The following is a 16,786-nucleotide window of genomic DNA, read 5'->3' as shown; positions in this document are numbered from 1 at the left end:
CTCACGGTAATGCGCACACACACACACACACATAAAAACAGGTCTCAATACCAGACATTCATAGACACCTTAGCCGAGAAAATATCATAACCCAAATCTCAGATCTCAGTAAGGTAGCATAAAATCACCTCCGAGAATTTTGCGGGCATAACACAAAGTCCTCTGCAAAAACTCATGGCCGCAAAAGGAACACTAATGGCAATTCCAAAAACGGTCAGTCCATGTACTGGATTTACATAAATATGGCTTCCAGACCGTTTTCTTCATGGTTACGACCCAATCTTCTTCCTCCTTTTATTTTATTCTGGTTTTCTCCCGGACTGGGTTAGACAAAGGTAGATTTGTAGGTTATCCGTCCCATAAGGCTTTGGCTGGGATATATTTATCAAAGTAATGTTATAGATAATCATGTCGTATTAGAGGAAAAAATGGCTGAATCATCCTTTCCGTTTGGAGTCTAAACTTTCCCGTAACCTCTTTATTCATTTTTTTATATAGCTGAATATCATGACCTGGACTATATTATATTTTTGGGCTTTTGTAACTTACAGGTACTGAGCAAAGACAAACTGACACCGAACAAAATAGCCTATTAAGAACAGGCTATTTAGCTTCCGTCCCAAAACGATACTGTACAGTCATTTTAAAAAGTAGGTAAACCTGATGCACTCTCTACAAAGAGAAAGTAATGACTAGCAAATGTCGGAGAACTTTTGAATTTGACGCTCCCTGTCTAGAAAATTGAAGCAGACGAGTTGGTCTTAAAATCTCAGCTCTAAGGGGATGTGCAGCGTATAGGTGCCCCGCTTTACGGAAACATATATACATAATAAGCATACAAACATGGAATCAAATTCTATTGGCAAGGGTAGTGTGAAATTATTTGACTAGCGTAGCTGTCAAGGTGAATCAAGCAAATGCACACACTTCAGTGACAGACCTGGTAGATAAATAGATAGATAGAATATATAATTTAGGCCAAAGGCCAAGCCCTGGGACCTTTAAAGTCATTCCGGGCTAAAAGGAAAATTAGGAGTAAGAGGTTCTAAAAGTTTAACAGAAGGAAAACCTCGCAGTTGGGCTGTGAAACAATCATTAGAAGGTGGAAGGTAAGATGGACGAAAGACTGAATGGAGGCAGAATAAAAGGAATAAAAAAGGGGTTACAGTTAGGGGCCGAAGGGACGCTGCAAAGAACCTTCAGTAATGCCTACAGTGGACCGCGAGAGGTGCACTGACAGCACTAACCCCCTAAGGGGCAAACCTGGCAGATGACACTACGAACAGTGGCGATGTAGTTTCTTCATGTTCGTACGTTTATTCGAAAGAAACTTGGCGGTCACTACTGAGTCTTAAGCTGAAATTACTGTAGTACTAATAATTGAAAGGATAGGCAGCGATAGCACAAAAATCAGCGTCCCAATCACTACCATTATATTGAAAAATACGGTTTGAAAAACCACACTCATGCCTTGCCTTGCGTATAAGTCCCATTTTAGTATTTTGTTATTAGCCCGTTTAGAATATGCATAAGTCATTTAAAAAATATCATACGTTTTGGTGTATATGTAAGGCAGAAGTTAAACCTAGATAAAATCCTCAAAATATGGGAGGTCATATAGAGCAGGAATAGATTGTCACCCTTGGAAAGAAGGACAGATTTAAAACGCACTCGTGTAAGTCCAAGGTTAAACCAATCAGTAGATTTCCTACAGGGAAGCTTACAGGCAATTTTGAGAAGCCATATATATATATATATATATATATATATATATATATATATATATATATATATATATATATATATATATATATATATATATATATATATAGATAGATAGATAGATAGATAGATAGATAGATAGATAGATAGATAGATAGATAGATAGATAGATATATGTAGTAAGGTTATACTAAAATAATAATGCTATAACTTGCCTTACACCTTAAAATAGCAGTATTCATTCTGATGCTACAATCTTAAGCCTCTTGGAGATATTTACAAAACAGTATCGTTATTTGTGTGTTATGGTACAGAAAAATTTATTCATATCATTACACATTCCAAAACGCATAATGGTCATCTGGGCCTTATGCAGTCGGACGTAATATCTGACTGTCTAGCAGCATAATCTCTCTCTCTCTCTCTCTCTCTCTCTCTCTCTCTCTCTCTCTCTCTCTCTCTCTCTCTCTCTCTCTCTTTGACACATACACACGCACTGTATATCATCAGCATTGTAACTCTAAGCCTCATAAAGACATCACAACACTGACACAAACGAAGTAAAATAATACAGTACAGTAAGAGTGTACGTACACTTTGTTTTCCTTAGTTTTTATACGCATGCCACGCACGAGGAGCCTTTAGTGATGATCTCAAGTCGTTTCAGAACTAATCGTGACAGAAGGGACGTGACAATATATCTAATCTTATACAAAATGAACAGATTTACTTCAAGATGAAAAAATCCAAACACTATTATTTTAAAGCAAATGTAATATTGATTTTAGAATGTGAAAAAAAATCGTATCGTATTCCCCTTTAACCTGAGGAGATAATTCGTGAAAAAGCGCATGACAATACTGGTTGGCGATTGACCAAAGACCGGCCAACGAACAACCACATGGACTGATTAACGAAGCCACAAACAAACAGGAACTAAGGAGGAAATATGATAAACAATTATCAGTAAACACTGACTTAACCTCTACAATCTAAACTGCAGAAGAAAATCAAACATATATGGCGGGTGGTGCGTGGGTACTAGCCTACCATTACCTTATAGTGGCACAAGAACTTAGCTCCACCAACACCTGGCCAGGTTGAGGAGAGCTAAGCACCATAAGCCCTTTAAAACATAGGCAACGATGAGCAACTTGGTTCACTGCCCTTTTTAACTAAGCAATCAGGGGAATAGGACAGCCTGAATTGTGTTGAGATCAATTTCATCCAATGCCACTGTGGATGTTCTTAAGTTTTTAATCAGTCACAGTGATATATACTTTCATTTTTTCAGGGAAACGTCCGTTATGGGTTCAAGCATAAAGTCAAAAGAAAATAGCTCGCCAAATGTTTGTTTTCAAGTGAGCAAGGAACGAATGAATGATTAGAAACTATCTGGCATCGTGACTACCAGGGTCACTGATGCCGATATAGTTTCTTGAAATCTACAGATAAATATATATTCAATTTAAAACCATTTAGAGTTCACTATAAAAACAGGAACAAAAGAACAAGTGAGCGAGGGTGGTCTGGTTTATTCCGCCGACGACTTTTAAGAGACGGGTCACCAAAACTTGAACAGCCACTTTCGGGAAACTATTCATTTATAACTGGGAAAACTGATTATTTCCTATTATATAGTCTAGAACTTAAAACCTGACGAAGAGCGCAGTCCGTGTTCATTAACAGGTGATCGCTCATTACATATACAACATGTCCTTATGGCAAACGAGGACAGAGGCAGTACGATTTTCACTTCAGTTACCTTTTTGCTTTGCCCTTGAAAAAGAGACTTTTACTGAACAAGAAGAAGAAGAAGAAGAGCGTATTTATTCATCTGGTGCCCAGCAGCAGCAGGCCCAAGTCTTCATTCAAGAAGGCTGCCAAAGAATTTGCTTTTTTGTGTATCTGATTTCACTTTATTTTTAAGAACTATGGCAATGAGCTCAATAATCTCAAGGCGAAGAGGACCGTGCAAAATCTTACTCAGCAACTTCGTAAACTAAGTATTTCTTCTAGATAATTCTATGGCGGAAAATTGGGTGAAATTAGGCATAAATCTCATTTTAGTACCCATTCTTATCTACGCTCTTATATAAACTTGCTTGATTGATAAGTGAAATCTGACAGATTCCCTGAACAATCTTTCCGGCAGGTTAATTGAATTTACATCAATCTATTTCCGAAAATGGCATCAAATGTTAAATAATTCACCGAAATCAAGCATAAAATATACCTGTGACGTTGACTTGACGACCAGTTTACTTTAAAAGATGGAATTAAATCAATTAAGCATCGAGAAGTTGTTAGTGGTCTCTGTGACTACTCTGGTTAGAGTTACAGGTCTGCAAGTTTTCACTTTGTTGGGGTGGGGGCGGAAGTAGGGAAAAGCAGAGAAAATGGGTGGTTCATTTAACCTGACAGTCAAATCTGAAACATGCCACTACCATTAGACGGAAGTCTTACCAACAAATAAAAAGTTATGCTAAAACGCTATAGAAAACATGTGGAAAGATCAAGATATATATATATATATATATATATATATATATATATATATATATATATATATATATATATATATATATATATATATATATATATATATATATATATATATATATATATATATAAAGCCATGCACGCTCATGAATGAGTTTGCTCTACAATCTTCTCAACTTCTAGGGGAGAGAATCAAACAAAATGTTAAAACAAAGATGGTGTTACAACAATCTAGGAAACGCAATCAGGCAACACGTCCCATCCCTAAACCAAGAGGCTTGATGTAAGATTACACTCGCGCCTTCAAAATATACAGCTTATTAATCTAAATATAACTGACACTCGAATAAATGCGAAATCCTACACAGATTCTAATGTATAATTTAGTCAAACCCAACATATAAAACACGATACGTATAAAACTAAAAAGTCTATCGCAGGCAACAAATCGTCACTACAACGACAGAGAGAGAGAGAGAGAGAGAGAGAGAGAGAGAGAGAGAGAGAGAGAGAGTCGTAGCCCCAAATACCTCTCATTTTCTGCCTTACAACGACGTCAGCTCACCTAAACTTAACCATGATGTCATTGCTATCAAGAGCCAAATCCACGCACTGATAGAGAGCGCACACTTCACCTTCCGTGCTCGCTTACTCTCTTTGTGCTTCTGTACGTACAAACACACACACACACACACACATGAAGTTACACATATTGAATGCAATGTATACATCTTAATTTCCATAACACCATTACATGTTTATACTGTTAATCAGTGAAATTCCAATATTCCCCTACCGGCAAGTAGGAAGAATCATTATCTATTTCTTAATAAATTGTTTATACTTGGGAGTTTAAATTTAACAAGCACAGTAATAGAATGGAATAAACTTAAGTAAATCACATATAAAAATAATGAAAGTTTCCTATTTGAAATTACCTTTTGATGAAATAAAAACTGTCTACTGCTGGTTTCCCTCTTTCCATACAGACATACATACATACGTATATGAAACATGAGTGTGTGCGACAGAGAGAGAGAGAGAGAGAGATACAAAATAGGAAACGTTCCTTAGTTTTGTAACTATTTCAGTAAGCTTATTTCAATGTATTTTAATTTTACTTATTACATATTCAATGTCAAATGTAATGCATTAAATACCCTACTAGTGACAATTCAATTAGCAATTTTACTTGAGATTATAATATATTCATGACACTTGATTCGTATGACATTATTTGTTCTTGCCTATTACCAATACTAACATTTTTCTTTACAAATAAATCATAAATATCATTAATTCGTATTACTCTTCGCGCAAGAGATGTCTTACTTTCTTTTATCCTTTCATTGTTGCTACCATCTTGAAAAGTAAACTGGAGTGAAACTGCGAATCCCTACAAACATTTCGGTATACTTATGAATGGTATCTTCATCTAGTATAGGACCGAACAAGACAATTATCTCCGACAGCGTCTAATTGGTGTTCAAGTAAAGACAATAATGATGATCTATAATGACAGCATCGTCCCAAAGACCAACCCACTGTTGACGTACGACTTAATAGCTAATTGCTCGTCTGGTGCAGAATTAAAAAAAAAACAAAGGCGCATCACAGCTTTACGCTTTTGTTGTTGTCGTAATTCACAAACAATATCTTGACGCTTATTACTCCGTCTTCATAAATGAAATGTTAACGACACGATGCCCGTGATATCACAAACGGGGAAAAAATCCCATCTGGTTCCCAAGATCGGCACTGCTGAATTTTTCTTCTAGTCCAACAAACCAAAGGGGGTGATGCCACCAAGTAGTTCGATAATAAGAAGTCAATTCATCCTTCTTTTCCAGAAACAAGAATCGATAAGTTGGCAAACACATATAAGTGGTCATTACGAAGCAAACGAGTGTTAGGGTGCGCCTACACAGCAGTAGAACATGTCATAAACACTCGTTGGCGATTTATCGGATACACATCACAAACAGTGCCTCATACGATTTACAGCATTTAACAAAGGGTTGTTCTTCAGTTGAGGTCGTTGACTTGTTTTCAACTTGTTTGTAACAAGGATGCAGTGAGTTGCCGACGCGTATTTATGACGTGTTTTATTGCAGTGTAGACGCACCCTTGACACATAACCATAACGTAGGTCGTACTAACCCTTAAACGATATGGAAACGCGGCAGCAGTTCCTTTTCCAAGAAGGCCACTTACTAAATCATGTTCTCAAAAGCATAAAAGCAATATTTTTCAATATTCTCTGCATGTTTAATGAACAAATAACGCAGTTCCTGCGCTCTTTGTTGTTCACGCAAATATTTTCATGGCTCTTTTTTAATAAATTACAATATAAAAAAAATCATTTTTAGAACTACTGTACTACTTTCCTCTACGCTGTTAAGACGGAGGACAGCTAACATATCAAATCTGATCTCTTTAAGAAAACGGGGTGAGAGAGAGAGAGAGAGAGAGAGAGAGAGAGAGAGAGAGAGAGAGAGAGAGAGAGAGAGAATTAGGACTTTCCTTCTCAAGTAACAAGCATTTTTGTAAATTAGACACAAGGGAATGCTGTGTGTTTTTATCAATATCTAAAATGAGACTTAGCAAAAGATAGTTTCCTGCACATATGCAAATGAATTAATATTTAAGAACAATACTGATTTCAACATAAGCGGCAGGGATGATAAAGGTAATAAAAACAAGCTAAGCCAAGGGCATTATCCAGTAAAATGAAACTGTTAATCAGTCTGCCACTTCAACACCCTATTACAGAAAAAAATAACTTTTGATAATGTCCAGATATCAAGGAGAACTTCTCAGATGGAAACCAAAACAACTCTTCAACACTGCAGCAACAAAAAAGTCTCATCACATCATTTCTAAAAAGATTTGAAGACTTCAGTATTTTTATCGGTGGAGTAAACATGTACGCCATTCTAATCAGACCCTTCAATAGCCACACACATCAGCGGCAACTGAAAACAATCAAAACTCCACTTTTCTATATTTTGATTTAAAAATTAATCCCACAGACAGGAACATCATTAATGAACAGCAATACAAAACATGTCTCTATAGCAATTTTCAAAGGGAAACGGTATATGCCGTACCTACAACTTATTTTTTCTCATATTATTATTAGTATATTATTAAAATAGTTTAACCAGATCACTGAGCTGATTAACGGCTCCATGAGGGACGGGCAATTTTTTTATATATACCAGCATCACAATTCAAATTGAGCAAGATGAATTTCCTAAAATAAAAAAGTTAAAACACTGAACCATTCGTGGGAACCATCTTGTCTTAACCCAATGGTTTTATTTAAGAAGATGACAAAGCCTCATTCAAAAAATTCTGTTGGTAAAAATATACTTCTGAAAAATTTTAATCCCCAACAAAAACAATACATGTCTGACTGCACACAGACTTCTGATAGATAACATCTTTCTTGAAATCTGGATAAGGTTGTCATAGAATTCCAAACCACACAAACACACTTGTTATCTAACTGTTCCCGCAGGGTGTGAGACTTGAGAGATAATTCATTTAATCCTGACAAGCTGACTTGTGCACCAACCTCTGAAGGGTTCCCCATCGCCTGTCTCTAAATCTTTAAGTTGGACTGCCAAAATCTTCAATAGTTTATCCATGATAATAAGTACCTCAGGTGAGGGAGTATGCAAAGGTATCCAACTACCATGTGGTTAGCGCTTGACAAATGTGAAAATCGACTTGACCATCCTTCACTAAATGTACTTCCTACAGATTATTCCTATATGCTGCTGATCATTAGTGATAAGCTTAAGCTGAGGTTGACAGAACCTTCAATAGTCACTGTGGGGATAGATTTAGACATGAAAGATACCTTGTCTGTTCTTACAATATGATGATTGTAAGACATTACTGTACTTTACAAATTCACAAACTGAAAAAAATGCCTGGTAATGTTTTAACTTTTCTTTAACAAACAAATCAATAGTTTTTTAGATAATAATCAGAACTTGAAATTATTGAGTGCATGTTCAAACAAGAGGCCCGTGGGCTACAGTATTTACCTAAGCCCCATTGCTGCACACGCATGTATATATGATTTAGGTTCTTCTATACATTCCTAGCCAAAAACTCGAATCCTTGTGGTCTTACCTCTGGCATATGAAGCAAGGGTTTGAACAAACTTGATTCTACAAAGCATAAGGTCTGATGCTTATCAGTCTTACACGGTGGCCCTTTTGTTCTCAAGAAGGGTATTTTTAACGATTCTCCTTAAATATTCCAAAGTAAAACTTTGAAAAGCTATTGTGACCCACTTCTGCCCTTCAAATAATTTTTACAATTTTTTTGAATGACCCCAACATATATCAGCTATTTCTTAATCAACCTACTTCCCCTTTGAAGAAGGTGTGGGCCCCATCTGAACAAACTTTAATCCCCAGTGGTTCTAAGAAGTCAAAAATCAGGAAATTGAACTATTGTACACAGGCATATATAAATACAGGCAGACAGATGAAACATGAGCTTTGATCAGAAAAGCACACTTGCTTTCAGCTCCCAACTGTAACTACTAACTGACTAAATCAATGGTCCAAAATGTAACTAACAAGTAAAATAGCTAGAACAGTACCTGACCATAACTATGATACACTTGCCTACGGCATCAATAAAATTTTCCTCATTTGTGTTGACACAAGTGTTTTCAAATCGTTTTTATGGCTTTCTGGATCAAAATCTACTGCCTAACAAAACGCCACTAGTGATAATAAGTACTGTAGTTCATATCCTTTCAGGTTACAAAACTTTTGTACCCTACCCTGTGCTATCATTGTTACTGCCTCCAATGTCATGCAACACCACTCATGTATTTCCAGTGCTTCCACTTCCTCTTGTTTCATAGCTGTCATTCAATTTAGTCTGGGTTTTCCAGCTGTCCTGGTGCCCTCAGGACCCTAGTGACACTATCACATATATATTCCATGCTATGCTATAAAGTTCTCATAATAATTTTGAGCTCATGCTACCAATACAACCATAAAATACTTGAAACCTACAGCTGACTACATCAAGTCTAGCTCTAGCCTAAATCAGCTCCTACTTTGGTTTAATCCCATTTCCATCAGCACATCTGTTAACTGCATCCTACCTGTCTATTGAAAAAAAAAAACATGATAATTCAAAAATATATTCTTTAAAAAAGTTTCATTCTTCCTTCTAGTTCAAAAATATGCTTATACCAAAAAAGATGCAGTACCACCAGTAGACTGCTTACATCATGCAAGATACATCATAACACACAACTTGTCATCTTACTCATCTTTATAATTTTATAATGGCACGGATACTTTATGTACAGTATTCCATTAAATCCAAATATTCAGTGCTGCAACCTTTTATACAAAGTTCATGTAAATAACTCAAGGGTCTTTCCTTTTCCTTATTATTTTCATTTTTATTTTTTAGGATTCTCACCTAATATCTGTAAGGTGGCATGATGTATCAGGGAACTGCTTGTAAAAAAAATAAGTAGTTCCCTGATACTGGGTTTTCTTCTTCAGGTGGAGAACTGTCTCAACAAAAAATGATAATTAGGATGGTTCAAAGATGATTTCATATGATAACATATTGATAGATTAGATTGTGGTAGACTGTACTGGCTTGTGGCAAACTGTTGCAACCCATTTCCAAGGGACACATGGGCTAGCCTTCATTAGGCTATAGCAACTACCTGAGCTCCTGGTAAGGGTATATTAGGTAAAATATTTTATTTTGGTAACCATGTCTCAGTGTGCCTTCATCAATCACTCCATCCTAGGTTTACTTCCTGCACCTGTCAACGTAAATCTAAAGGGCAATGCTTTTTCATTTCTTGTCAAATCCTCATGGAGGAATTGCTGAGTTAATGTTCAGTACTCTACTAACTTATGTGGGAACATGTTAGATTCCTATAACATATAGTACTATAAACAATATGCTTACTGAGTACAATATTTCAGTCAAATCTGAGACATTCTCCTCCTCAACCAGAATTGTTTTCTCCTGTGCTTTACCTTCCATAAATCTCCTACTTTCTCTTAGCTCTTATCCAAGTAGATCTGGGTCTTCCAACTTTTCTGTATTGTGCTATGCTCAAATTAATTTTAAAGTCAAGCTATAACATGATTGTAAATAACTGACAACCTAAGGCTCCTTTGGTGCGCTGAAAAAATTATAACCCTTTTCTCTATCTAAGGCACTATATTTTTATGGGATATTCATGTTAATTTGCTAGCCCCAAATATTTTTTACCTAACTACTAAATTTACCATTAACAAACAACATATTCTTTCCCAGATGTTTTTATTACTCAACCAATTATGTGATTCCTTAGTTCTGTTAGCAAATTGGAGTTAATTTTTCTTATTTTATGCTCCTTTGGCCATGACCGTGCCCTCCTGCAAGGACTAAAAACTAAAATACAGTACAGTGATTTGTCATAAATTACATTAAATAATCTTAGGTTTAAATTGCATTTTTTTATTCTTTTATGAGACTTCTGAAAAATTTTACATTCATTTCTTTGGAAAAGACTGAGTACCCTATTATTTGCTCTGTTTCTAATCCATACTGTTTGGTGCAACTGGTGTTATCACTCCACAGTTGTGCAAGTGCAGTTTTGCATATAATTTGTCAAGAACTTTCTTTTTTCCCCCTTTTAATACAAAAAATAATTTGTTCATTCATGTGTTCTGCAACGGATCATAATGCTTCTATTTCATTTGGATATGCAGTTGCTTTTTAGCCAAGGCTGCGAACAGCGGTTACTAATTCTTTGACCCCAAGCTAAGAAACAATGCAGTATATCCACTGCCATGATGTAAGTTCTTTAATAAGACAACAATAGCAATCATTATATATCAGATGAAATACAACTTTCTAAGTATTTGATGTGATTCTGGTGAAACAAATATTAATTTCTGGCATATATGCTGGGCTAACCCGTGTCTAACGAAAGGGGGGAACCCCAGTGAAAAACCATCATTTTAGGGGCAGGTTAAGTTAGCTAGGGCCAAATGTCCTAAGTGAGATTAAGTTAAAAATGTTATGTTACTGTATACCTGCAGTTTTCATTCAATTTCAGTTTTTTTTTTGATAAAAAATCCTATTATTATCATTACTACTAGCTAAGCTGCAACCTTAGGCAGAAATGCAGAATGCTGCAGGCCTAAGGACCCCAGTAAGAAAAGCAGCCCTGAACAGAAAAGAAAACTGAGAAGCAAAGAATAAATAATCCAAGAAAGAGAAATAACAAAGAAAAACAAGTAGGATAAATAAAAAAAATTAAATCAAATAAAAAATTAAAAGGAATAAGGTAAATAATGAAAAAGCATTTGTGCCTAGTTTGAACCTCTTAAGTTCCAATGATTCAGCTACTGTACAAGATTTGAAAGGTTATTCTCAATTTGGTCTAAACAGTTATAACTTTGAGAAAACTGTGTGGTATTGCACCTTATAGTAGAAGAGGCAAGACTGTTAGAAATAACTATACATCTAGTATTATGTGGTACAAAGAATGATCAGAATTATGAAAAGCTATATCTTATACAGCATACACAATTAGCCTATTGAACAATGATGCCAGAAATAAATATTAACAACAGAGATCAGAATTTTAATAAAAATCAAGTTTTTGTTCATCAGTTTAAGATGTAAGTCTGCCACTGAAGATTACAGATGAATATTCACAACAAGGAAGAATAAAAGAATGGGCAGGTCTCCAAAAATCTTTAGAAGATTCTCATTATACCACTTTTGTCCAGCTTAAAAAGAGAAACACTGAATATATTTCTCAAAATGAATTGGAAATCAAGAATGACACCTAAAATTTTGAATGAGTTGCATGCAGTTGAAGAAGCACTGTCAATGAAAAGATCTAGGTAGGGAGGGGGAGGGATTTAAATTCCTTTGAGCTGTTAATAATTATATTTTGGGCATAATTTGCATCATGCACTAATTTTAGCTAAATCTCAACTGGAAGATTCAGCAAACAAAGCTGTATACTCAGAAGATAAGATCAATGCATAGCATCATCTGCATCAGGATTAGGCATGTTTTCCAGATTAAACCACACAATCCATCATACATATATAATCACTGTCAGGTATGGGTGTGGTTGTAGTGCACTAACCAAATGCTTCCAGAAGAAATGAATATCAAATTCATCAGAATTACATTACAAACTATCATACAATTGCATTTCACCAATTTTAGAATGGAAAGCAATAGTAAATATTTAACTTTATAGATGGCTAACCATACATCAAGCTAGATTTGGTGGGGGATCAAGGAGAGGTAGAAGTGCAGAAGAGTTGCAATAGTTAGGCCTAGGCCATTTCCAATGGTTGCTGCCTGCTTAAAATCAGATCAAAGACAGATTTCTACAGAGATGCATTCTAACCTAACCCCCTCAGCCTAACCAATCCTAGATGCTGTGACCTGACCTGGTCAGGAAGATGGAAATTTGACCCCTGGATCCCACCAATGGGGCATCATACATAGCAGAACATGTGCGCAACTAGGGCTATCTGCAGTATCACCAAAAAGCCCCCTTGGTTAGGCAGAACCAGTGACCTAGGTTACCTTAGGATACGGAGGCATAGGCCTACGCCAGGTTATGACATGTTATGTTAGGATGCAGCAACCTAATACTGCAGCTTCTTATCCCCTTCCCGGCCTACCTAATTACATTGGCCTCTTGTTAGACACAGATTATCAGGTGTAACGGGTTAGCCTAAAAATGCGTTTCCACAGGAAATTACATCCAAAATCCTCAAAATGAATCTACACTAAATCCAACATAAGCTAGACCTACTGCACTAAGACAGCCAAGTGGCCTTTAGCCTCAGATTAAAAGATTTACCCTCAGGCTATGTATTGCCTCATATCAGAATGGGGTAGTCTAAGCTGAGCCCACAACAGTCTAAGTAAGCTTGTCAATGAATGTCTATGCCTGTTATGATTTTAATTCAACAATTACAACATGACAGGCTAAACTTACCATGTTTTTGGGCTATGCAAACTAGACTACCGTAGGCTAAGACACAATTCACGTAACCTAAATACATATATCCTAAATAAATAACATATCAATAGGCCTAATCAAGTGTGTGAATAACGTAAATCTGGTGAACTAACCTTTTTACTTTTGACGTTTTGTCATCTGAAGCCACCAACGTAATTGTTAAAGTCAGCTTTCCAAGATGTAAATAAAACGACAACAAAATGCTTACATTTGTATTTACTTTACGATTCACTGATCTGCAAAAATAATAGAGCACAGATGCTCATAGATTATTGTGAATATTGAATTCTCTCTCTCTCTCTCTCTCTCTCTCTCTCTCTCTCTCTCTCTCTCTCTCTCTCTCTCTCTCTCTCTCTCTCTCTGACCAAACCTCAACATACAAAGGGGTATTCTTTCGTACTCGACGCTTTAATAAACCAGTTGTCTTTGTTTATCATTCTTTATTATTAACAATTCCTAAGAAAAACGCCGAGATTATTAATATATTTTCCGAAATAAAGCTGCTTTGGGTTTTAATTTCACTGTATCAACTGTTCACTTAAAGTATTAGAGTATGTTTTAACTATAAATTGTCATCATAACGGAAGAGCTTGCCTTCATTCTCGTAGTGATAGATTGATATATAGATCTATCACATACAAACTGTTTGATGTTAATAGTCTTTAAGCTGTAATTTGACAGTGACAAAACGATGTTACACTTTATATTTCATTTTGAAAATTCATATAATTATTTAAAACTTCCTCCGTTTGGAAGGAATAGAAAGATATGTGAATAGGTAACGGCTAACTACAGTAAATAGAAAAAATGGTTCTTATGAATCTGTCCCCCTTAGCTAATGAAAACCTACGGGATAAGTTTTCCACATTTCACGCACAATCCCATTCATCCAAAGCAAAAAAACTCTATTTTTCATCTAGTTGAGCTGTCGTGTTCTTTTGCTCCGCAAACATACAGGATGCACCCAGAATATATATATATATATATATATATATATATATATATATATATATATATATATATATATATATATATATATATATATATATAATTTCATTACAACATAAAATTAATTATTTTTAGAAATACATTTCCATATTCAAAATTTCTACACGCACAGACAGAACATTCTTGCCTAGATATGGAGTAAGTCTTATATATATATATATATATATATATATATATATATATATATATATATATATATATATATATATATATATATATATATATATATATATATATATATGTGTGTGTGTGTGTGTGTGTGTGTGTGTGTGTGTGTGAGTGTGTGTGTGTGTGTGTAAAATGAAGGTGTTCAATGCTTAGTTTTACAATGCTCTACAAACGATTTTTTTTATTAAAAATCTGGCATCCAAAGCAAAGGTTACAATTGTTTTCGGTTATTTGTGTTTGAAAAATATCTTCAAACAAATTCGAACCTGAGGACTCCATCAACGAGAATTAACTAGAGTGTTCTGAGTGCATCGAATAAGCTTCCTATTGACAGCATCTCCCTCTGTAGGCTAAAATTACACAGGATAGTTAAGCGACCTAAATAAATATTCTCTCAGGGGCAGGAACACCACTACAGGACGTCGATCCATTAACAGGGATTAACAGTGCAGATCCACCGCGACAGGGTATGAAAAGGTTCTCGTTCTTAAGGCAGAATAAAGAGCCCGTGCTGGCATATAGCCGGCTTCTTGTAAAGAATTACTACAAAATAAAGTTGCGGGCTGCTCTAAGAGCAGGAGACATACTACGGGGAGGCTGGCTTACTCGAACAATAACAAAACCAACTACAAGGGAAGAATACGTCCAGAGAACCAAGGATTGCAATTTATTTGTTTTAATGTGACATTTTTAAGAAGTAAATTATTCACATTATATAAACTACGTAGAACAAAGAAAGAGGTCCACTCCGTCCACTAAACTTTCTACGAAAATGTTAAAATTGGAATAGGAATGTTGTATAAACCGCCAAATACAAAGACAACAGCAGAAGGTAAGGTAACAGTAATGTTCTGATTCTGGAATCAAACCAATAACAATAGTAAGGCAGTAAAAAAAAAGATAAAAAATAGTGACGTTGACTGGTTTTCTCAAAACAAAATTATAGATTTGATATAACAATAAACAAACGTAGGACATATATTGAAAAGCATTCATCTTTCGAGATAAAGGTTGATCTGACCCATTTACATTTACAGAAACCCGGACAAAACTTGTCAATGGAATAAATTACATTTGTGAGAGAAAATTCGGAAGTTTTTAGTTTTTATGACAAGCTGCTTTATTCATAATATACCAAGATAACATCTGATCATTATAAAAGATCTGAAGTGAAAGAAAACTCGCCATTATTTAATGACGAAATGAGAATAGCTATGAAAAGGAAACGGAAAGCAGAAGATAAAAACTTAAAAAGGAAAATTCCTGAAATGGCAGGAATGCGAAAATAACTGACATTGAAATAAGGTGGCTGACCTGATACAAAGTTAAAGGACAGATACAAGAAGCAGGTGCAGATGCGAATAAGTTGTGCCTGTCTGTAAAAGATTTAACGGATATAAAATGAAATCAACTCTCTTAGGAGGTAACAGCGAAGATCATACAAATAAATTTGCCAAGTTTTTCTTCTGTAAAAATAGAAAACTTGCATAGCAATTTTGATTCGTGTAACAAAAATCGAGCACAAGTTGTCTTTAGACCCTTAAAAAGATTAAAAAAACATACTGTGATGTCGACCTATTTCCAATGGCAAATCTTGAGACTGCAGAAAATATTTATGAAGTTTGGGAGTCACACACACACACACACAAAGTATAAACAAGATTCTACATGTACAGTGATGTAGGGCAAACGACAAACCAATTTCAAGAGTCAAGGAGATAAACAGCCTCTACGATCTTATGGATCTACATAAAACTTTCTATTTTCATCTAAAAATGAATTGTCGAAACAGTAGGCCTACTACATTTCCAACTTATCGAGCCCCTGAAAGGCATAAAATTTTACCACATAATCAACCAGTCTTCAAAAGAAAAACGAAAATCACTCCACTACAACAGCATCACGCTCTGTGATGAATGATCCGTTGAAATGCATTGGTGATGGTGAATGTGTTACATTAATGTTACTGGACCTAAGTGTACCCTATAACACAGTAGTAAATGTGTTTAGAATACAAGGAGCGATGGACGAAGGGCACAAACAAAGCATTAAAATGGACTTAGAATTATTTGATATACAAACACTTCAAAGAGCAAATTATAAATAGTTAATCAATGCAAGCAAATCCTATAAAGGGAAACACTATGAGGCAGTGGTCGAGGGCTACGTGATTTAGTATATACGCTATCAGACTATCATAGCTGATTTTTAAAAATGAAGTCAAGTGTAAAATTTTCACAAATTATATCAGTTTTGCCTAGCCATAGGCAGTGTTGAAAATAGCATATCCAGAACATGGACCAAAATGTAGGATGTAAAGTTGAACGGATC

General features: G+C 35.4%; 1 protein-coding gene across 1 annotated transcript in view; it reads right to left on the bottom strand.

The window, feature by feature from the left end:
• The window catches only part of raw, a 241,832-nt gene extending 228,228 nt beyond the window's left edge, over positions 1-13,604 (bottom strand). Inside the window, exon 1 of the mRNA XM_067124460.1 lies at positions 13,393-13,604. The gene's annotated coding sequence lies outside the window, so the exon portion shown is untranslated. The remainder of the gene's footprint in view (positions 1-13,392) is intronic.
• Between the last annotated feature and the right edge of the window lie 3,182 nt (positions 13,605-16,786).

The sequence above is a fragment of the Macrobrachium rosenbergii genome, chromosome 22 (genome assembly GCF_040412425.1).
Source record: "Macrobrachium rosenbergii isolate ZJJX-2024 chromosome 22, ASM4041242v1, whole genome shotgun sequence".
Classification (NCBI taxonomy): Eukaryota; Metazoa; Arthropoda; class Malacostraca; order Decapoda; family Palaemonidae; genus Macrobrachium; species Macrobrachium rosenbergii.
The sequence above is the reverse complement of the archived record's forward strand: the minus strand, read 5'-3'. Positions and strand labels throughout refer to the sequence as shown.